The sequence below is a fragment of the Notolepis coatsorum genome (genome assembly GCF_963971535.1).
Source record: "Notolepis coatsorum genome assembly, chromosome: 11".
NCBI classification, from domain to species: Eukaryota; Metazoa; Chordata; class Actinopteri; order Aulopiformes; family Paralepididae; genus Notolepis; species Notolepis coatsorum.
The window spans coordinates 17,956,598-17,964,278 of record NC_140175.1 but is presented as its reverse complement, the minus strand read 5'-3'; positions in this window follow the sequence as shown (position 1 = coordinate 17,964,278).

The following is a 7,681-nucleotide window of genomic DNA, read 5'->3' as shown; positions in this document are numbered from 1 at the left end:
TCTCTCTCTCTCTCTCTCTCTCTCCTCTCTCTCTCTCTCTCCTCTCTCTCTCTCTCTCTCTCACTCCCTCCCTCTCTCTCTCTCTCTCTCTCTCTCTCTCTCTCTCTCTCTCTCTCTCCTCTCTCTCTCTCTCTCAACCCCTCTACACAACCCCCGTCTTGTCACATGTCATAATGTTTTGCCGAGCACGGCGGCGCTCTGGGCGTAATAACCTCCATGGGAGAGCGCCGGGATGCAGTTAATAATATCAAAAATGACTTCAGAATCCCCCCCATCGGCAGCGCGGGGAATTGAAAATCAATATATATAATAATGAAATACTATTCGCTATACTTCTGGCACCTTCCACCGGGTGGAAACAAGCCTGTGACCCTGGTGTCACGGACAGCAGTAACTGTAGGGCATCTGAATGATGTGAGCACCAGCTACTGTTCCCGAGACCAGCGTGATGAAATATGTATGGAGGGGGCTGGAATGATGTGAGCACCAGCTACTGTTCCCAGACCAGCGTGATGAAATATGTATGGAGGGGGCTGGAATGATGTGAGCACCAGCTATTACTGTTCCCAGACCAGCCTGATGAAATATGTATGGAGGGGGGCTGGATGATGTGAGCACCAGCTATACTGTTCCCAGACCAGCGTGATGAAATACGTATGGAGAGGGGCTGGAATGATGTGAGCACCAGCTATACTGTTCCCAGACCAGCCTGATGAAATATGTATGGAGGGGGGCTGGAATGATGTGAGCAGCACCAGCTATACTGTTCCCAGACCAGCCTGATGAAATATGTATGGAGGGGGGCTGGAATGATGTGAGCACCAGCTACTGTTCCCAGACCAGCGTGATGAAATATGTATGGAGGGGGGCTGGAATGATGTGAGCACCAGCTACTGTTCCCAGACCAGCCTGATGAAATATGTATGGAGGGGGGCTGGAATGATGTGAGCAGCACCAGCTATACTGTTCCCAGACCAGCCTGATGAAATATGTATGGAGGGGGGCAGCGTGATATGGGAAACATTCTGATCACAATCTACTCTTTCATAGCAGTAGTTAACAGCAATAGCTGATATATGTATATACAGGTGCAGCTCAATAAATTAGAATATCGTGGAAAAGTCCATTTATTTTTAAAAAAGTGATTGTAACAAGGTTTACTCAAACAGAAAATAAGGAAACACGACTGAGACACAGGTAACAATAAACAATGAACCAGCAAGTGTATGCTGGCCCAGAACACTTAAATACAGACACTAATCAGAGACAGAGGGTAATTACTAACAGGACACAGGTGTGATAGACAGAACTAACAGAATACAGAGCACACAGGGGAAAACAATAACAATGGTACAAACTGAGACATACAAGACTAAAACACATTTACAAAACACAAACAGTAGGGACACAAGACTAACACAGTGGAACTAATAAAGACAACATAGACAACGAATAAATCAAACATAAATGACAGCAAATAATGTTAATCAGGTGAGTGAGCTGATGCCAGATCTGCCACATCTGGATCAGCCCACTGGTTGGCAATGTTGAAGTGTGAAGTGGTGTATTGAAGGGGAGTTGAGAAGGTCCGAAACCTGGACCAGCCAAACCGGGGGGGAGGTTGCCGTCTGGTCCCGCAGGACCGGGGGAAGCGTTACACTGTGGCACTGCTGTTATGGAAGTCCAGGTTGCTTTGATAGTGGCCTTCAGCTTGTCCGCATTGTTGGGTCTGGCGTCTCTCGTCTTCCTCTTGACAATACCCCATAGATTCTCTATGGGGTTCAGGTCAGGCGAGTTTGCTGGCCAATCAAGCACAGTAATACCACGGTCATTAAACCAGTCATTGGTACTTTTGGCAGTGTGTGGGCAGGTGCCAAGTCTTGCTGGAAAATGAAATCAACATCTCCATAAAGCTTGTCAGCAGAAGGAAGCATGGCATGCTCTAAAACCTCCTGGTAGACGGCTGCGTTGACTCTGGACTTGAGAAAACACAACACCATCAGATGACACGGCACCCCAAATCATCACTGACTGTGGAAACTGCCTCTCCACTCTTCCTCCAGACTCTGCGGGACCTTGATTTCCAAATGAAATACAACCTTTACTTTCATCTGAAAAGAGGACTTTGGACCAGTTATTTTACTCCTTAGCCCAGGTAAGACGCTTCTGACGTTGTCTCTGGTTCAGGAGTGGCTTGACACGAGGAATGCGACAGTTGTAGCCCATGTCCTGGACACACGTCTGTGTGTGGTGGCTCTTGATGCTCTGACTCCAGCCTCAGTCCACTCCTTGTGAAGCTCCCCCAAATTCTTGAATGCGGGCTTTGCTTGACAAACCTCTCAAGGCTGCGGTTGTCCCTGTTGCTTGTGCACCTTTTCCTACCACTATGGAGCTGCTTGGATACAGCACTCTGTGAACAGCCAGCTTCTTTAGCAATGACCTTTTGTGGCTTACCGTCCTGGTGGAGGGTGTCAATGACTGTCTTCTGGACAACTGGCAAGTCGGCAGTCTTCCCCATGATTGTGTAGCCCGCCCCCCACTAAACCAGCCTGAGAGACAATTTAAAGGCTCAGGAAACCTTTGCAGGTGTTTTCAGTTAATTATCTGATTAGAGTGTGACACCGTGAGACTACAATATTGAACCTTTTCACAATATTCTAATTCTGTGAGATACTGAATTTGGGGTTTTCATGAGCTGTAAGCCATGATCTTCAAAATTAAAACAAATAAAGGCTTGACATATTTCACGTTGTGTGTAATGAATCTATAACCTATAAGAGTTTCACTTTTTGAATTGAATTACTGAAATAAATGAACTTTTCCACAATATTCTAATTTATTGAGCTGCACCTGTATATATATAAAATACTGTGTTAATATGGTTAATTTCTGCTCCCAGCTGAAGCTGAAGGGCCTCATCGTGGTTTACGTACGATTTTAAAACATATTTAAATGCATTTTCGAAATAACTTTTTTGCACAACAAAATGCACATTATGTTCATAATTCAACATTTATTTAAACTCGAGGGACACTGAGGTTTCCCTCATGTACAGTGACGTTGATTACACAATTAAAAGAGATAGAATAACACAAAGATAAAACAAAGGATAACATCAAGTTAAAATACTATATGATACTATGATACTATAATACTATATATTATTATGATACTACAATACTATATAATACTATGACACTATAATACTATGGTACTTTAATACTATATGACTTGACTTGACACTATAATACTATGGTACTATATAATAGGCATTTGTTTCCTTACATAATGAACACATAATGAGATGATAAAAGAGATTATATTAACCCTTTCACTGCCACACGACAGAAGGTTAACCCTTTACTATCACACAACCGACGGCGACGCATCCACAGAGCTAATGATGCTAATGATGGAGCATCGCCGTCGGTTGTGTGATAGTAAAAGGCTAACCTTCTGTATTGTCACAGTGAAAGGGTTAACCGGCTGTCGTGTGGCAGTGAAAGGGTTAATACTAATTATTATTAAACAAATGTAAACACACAAACACATACTGAGCACATTAACTATACTTTTACACGACCCGTCCCTCGTTTTAAAAACCCTCGTTATGCAACAGAATCGCAACAGATATCCGCGATCTTTGCGGCGGAAATGGAGAAAAAACTTAAATGAAATGTCTACGGCAGTGAAATGAAGAGACGTCTCTCTCTCTCTCTCCAGCCTGTCTCAGGGTTCCTCTGTGCAGCAGTGTACAAAGGGAACGCAGTGATCTGTGAAGGAGGGGAACAGGGGAAGAGGAATTACAAAGACTCCTCCGAGGGGACTGCCTCCATATTATTAGTTTTAGATGAAAAACACAAAGGCTCCCCGAGAGGCCGCGCTGGTTCCACACAGCAGGCGGGCGTTCTCTGACATTTGAGGGGGAAAAAACTATACCGGATTACTCTATAAATACAACTTTCCAGATCGTATGAGCGACTACAGCCCTCTATACAGTATATCTGTACATATCCCTTACCTACTCTTACTGGTTACGCTGCTGGCCAGTATGACTTACTACTAGGGATGTCCGATATTATCGGCCTACCGATATTATTGGCCGATATCGGCATTAAAATGTGATATCGGAAAATATCGGTATCGGTTTAATTTTTTTTTATTTATTTTTTTTTTACATTTCTATAACCTTTATTTACCCAGGCAAGCAAGTAAGAACAAATTCTGATTTGATTTATTGTCAAAATTATGCATAATGTTGTGTTAATTCCACAACAAGAGATATGTAATGCATATATCGGTATCGGTTGATATCGGTTGATATCGGTATCGGAAATTACGAGTTGGACAATATCGGTATATCGGTATCGGTAAAAAAGCCAATATTGAGCATCCCTACTTACTACCATAGTGTCTTTATACCTGTATCACTGTACATATTAATACTACAACTCTGTACATACATCTGATTAGCACTATTATTCGTAGTACTAATTTATATATTCTATACCCAGTTTAATCACCTGTACATTGTATATTACTATTGCACTATTACTGTTACATTTGCACTCTGGTTGGATGCCAAACCTCTTTTCGTTGTACTGCAGTTATACTGCTGCTGTATAATTACAATACCTTTTAATCTAATCAAATACAATGTTATCGTTATTGTAATCTAATCTAATCTAATCTAATCTCATCTAGTGTATGCTTATGATGAGAGGCGTTTTGTTTTCTTGCCGTGTGATTTATTGATCGATAAAGTAAACCTGCCACGTGTGAACAGCTGGTCACACTACACACAGCTTTGTTTTGTACCCAAATAATCAATAGGTGGACGTGCAAAAGCACACTGATTCAAACATGCACACGCACACGCACACACACGCACATACACACACGTTAGCTTGTTCGTATGCACATGAAAATGTCTGTATTAACACACACACACACACGCACACACACATGCACACGCGCACACACACGTGCACACACACACACACACACACACACACACACACACACACACACACACACACACACACACACACACACACACACACACACACACACACACACAGACGCATCAATGCACATGCCAATACGCACACGCATGTTAAAACTACCCCGTGATACATGTCGAAATGCCACTGGGGAGACAATAACCGCAGCAATACGAGGGATATGGAAGAGAAGAATAGATGCTCCTATAGATTATGTATTATACACACTTCACTTCACATCGCCCGCAGTCGGCTGAAGTTCGAACGAGCCGTTCCAAAAGTTTACAGCGGAGGAGAGAGACTGCGGCGAGGGGGGAAGTCTCGAGTCGGACGGAGGCTTGCGATTCTTCGCCCCCGAAGACAGATACTGTACTTCGACACGGTCGGTTGCGTCATAACTTGAAGACATGCGAGACAGAGAGCGCGGAGGAGCAGAGCCGCTGGGAGGGAAAGATCACTGGCTGGCGATTTACAAACAACCCAGCCTCCCCCGCCTCCCCCCCGCTGGCTTTACAAACAACCCGCCTCCCCCTTCCCCGCTGTATTTCACAAAGGATATATAAAAAAAGATAAAAACCTCTCCAAACTCTATCTGGTCTTGGACCTCTGACCCTAGCTACTGCGACCTTTGCCGTTCCCCTCCGGACCTCGGAGAGAATCAATTTCCCGGGACCTTGAGGAAGTTCAGAGACCAGCGGTTGTCTAATCCCCCCCCCTCACACGCTTCTTTCTCTGTTGTACTTCAAAAGACACTAGTACAGGTACCCCCCACCACCCCGCTCACCCCCCACCCCCAGAGTGCAGCTGCGTTCGGACTAATTAACCTGTTAAGCTGTAGCCCTATTTTCAGAAATTTCGCCTAAAGGTACATGCCTAAGTAAATGGAAGATTGCTCCACTTCTGCAAGGTCAATTTGCATGTTCTTGGTATCTAGGAACATCTAGGGACATGGGGGTATGTATTTCCAGTGTCAGAAATATTGTGTCTGTTACTAGGCTTGAGTAAATTGTAATGAAGAAAAGCAGAATATAAATTATGATTTATTTTTGCATCTGTGCCGGTGAATAACACCATGAAAACATTGAGGTCATTTTGATTTGGCTCACTGAGCTCATTCACCACCTTCTTGAGATCAAGTGTAAAAAGAATCTAAGCAAATGAATAAAGGGAAGATGATTAAACAGAAGGATTTGTAGATACAGTAATAAATGATAATCGATTTTAATTATGAATTCATATTTGACCTTGAACTTGACCTTGACCTTATTATGGCCAAATCATACATCTATGGATGGGGAAAAGGCTCCTCTTTCCAATGGCAGGGTTGAATCTGGATTTAGTCATTTCCTTGCGGTTTTACGATAAAAGAGATATAATTAGCATTTTTCCGATAAATCGTATAAAACATTGGTAAAAATGAAAATATACACTTTGACTACTGTTTTGATAGGGTTAATGTCTTTACTCTTGGCTACAAAAAAAATTATAAAACTTGGAATATACCTGTACACCCCTCTGTACTACTGCTGAATGATGTTTTTGAGTGTGCAGTACATCCACAGCTAAAGAGATTGGTTTTATCGGGTATCACAGTGGCTAAAAAGCTGATAGCATCACGATGGTTCCAACCGGAAAAAATTTGCCGAAAGGTCTGGATTATTACATATCTCGATGTGATCTATCAAGAAATATCTACAGCAAGAATTTTGGGTAAATAAAAGCTAGCATATAATGGTAATGTCTGGTTAGGAGCGAGGGAAAGTGGATGGATTATCCAATGGGGGGTCCGGAAGGGGGGGGTACGAGCTGGAGCATATGTGTGTAGGTTTTTAGATAACAGGTATTAAGGGTATATCCTATATAAGACAATTAACTAAAATGTGATTTCATTGGATGTGCACTGACAACTAATGCTTGTATATCTTATCGTGTGTTGTCATGTTTGTTTATGTGTTTGTTTAAAAAATAATAAAAAAAAAAAATACAAAAAAAAAAAAATTATAAAAAAACATAATCCTCTTAACATCCAAGGGCCCACATGTGGGCCCTCATGAGGACAAGTCACGATGCCACTTTGCCGACCTCTAGTGGCTCGGTGTGCATTTATTTTAATACAATATATAGATAGAATTAAAGCCCTATTTGTTGCCTGTCGATTGCCCTTTCAGGTGACAAAATCTGTTCAGCGGTTCTCGAGTTACATGCCGATATGTGAGGCGTGCCCCAAAGTACGCAAAAGTACACATTACCACCCCCGACTCCCGGGGCTCTAGCTCCGTCAATCATTTGGCGATCCCGAAAATCTTTGCACAGGGTTGTAGCCAATGAGTGTGGCTTTCCAATGATACCCCAGGATATGATAATTGGGGATCTAATATGGTCTCTATTGATCGATTTATGATAAAGAAAAGCAGGGTCCCCCTATAGGGGGATCTACAGGCTACAGACTTAACAGGTTTTAAGGACCAAATGCCAGACTCCTCTCCTCAGAGCTACCCCCCCCCCCCCCTCCCCCTCTGGCCTGCACTCCTATCTCCCTATCTCCCTATCTCCCTATCTCCCTCTCTCTCTCCCTCTCTCTCTCTCTCTCTCTCTCTCTCTCTCTCTCTCTCTCTCTCTCTCTCTCTCTCTCTCTCTCTCTCTCTCTCTCTCTCTCTCTCTCTCCGTCCGTGGTCCTG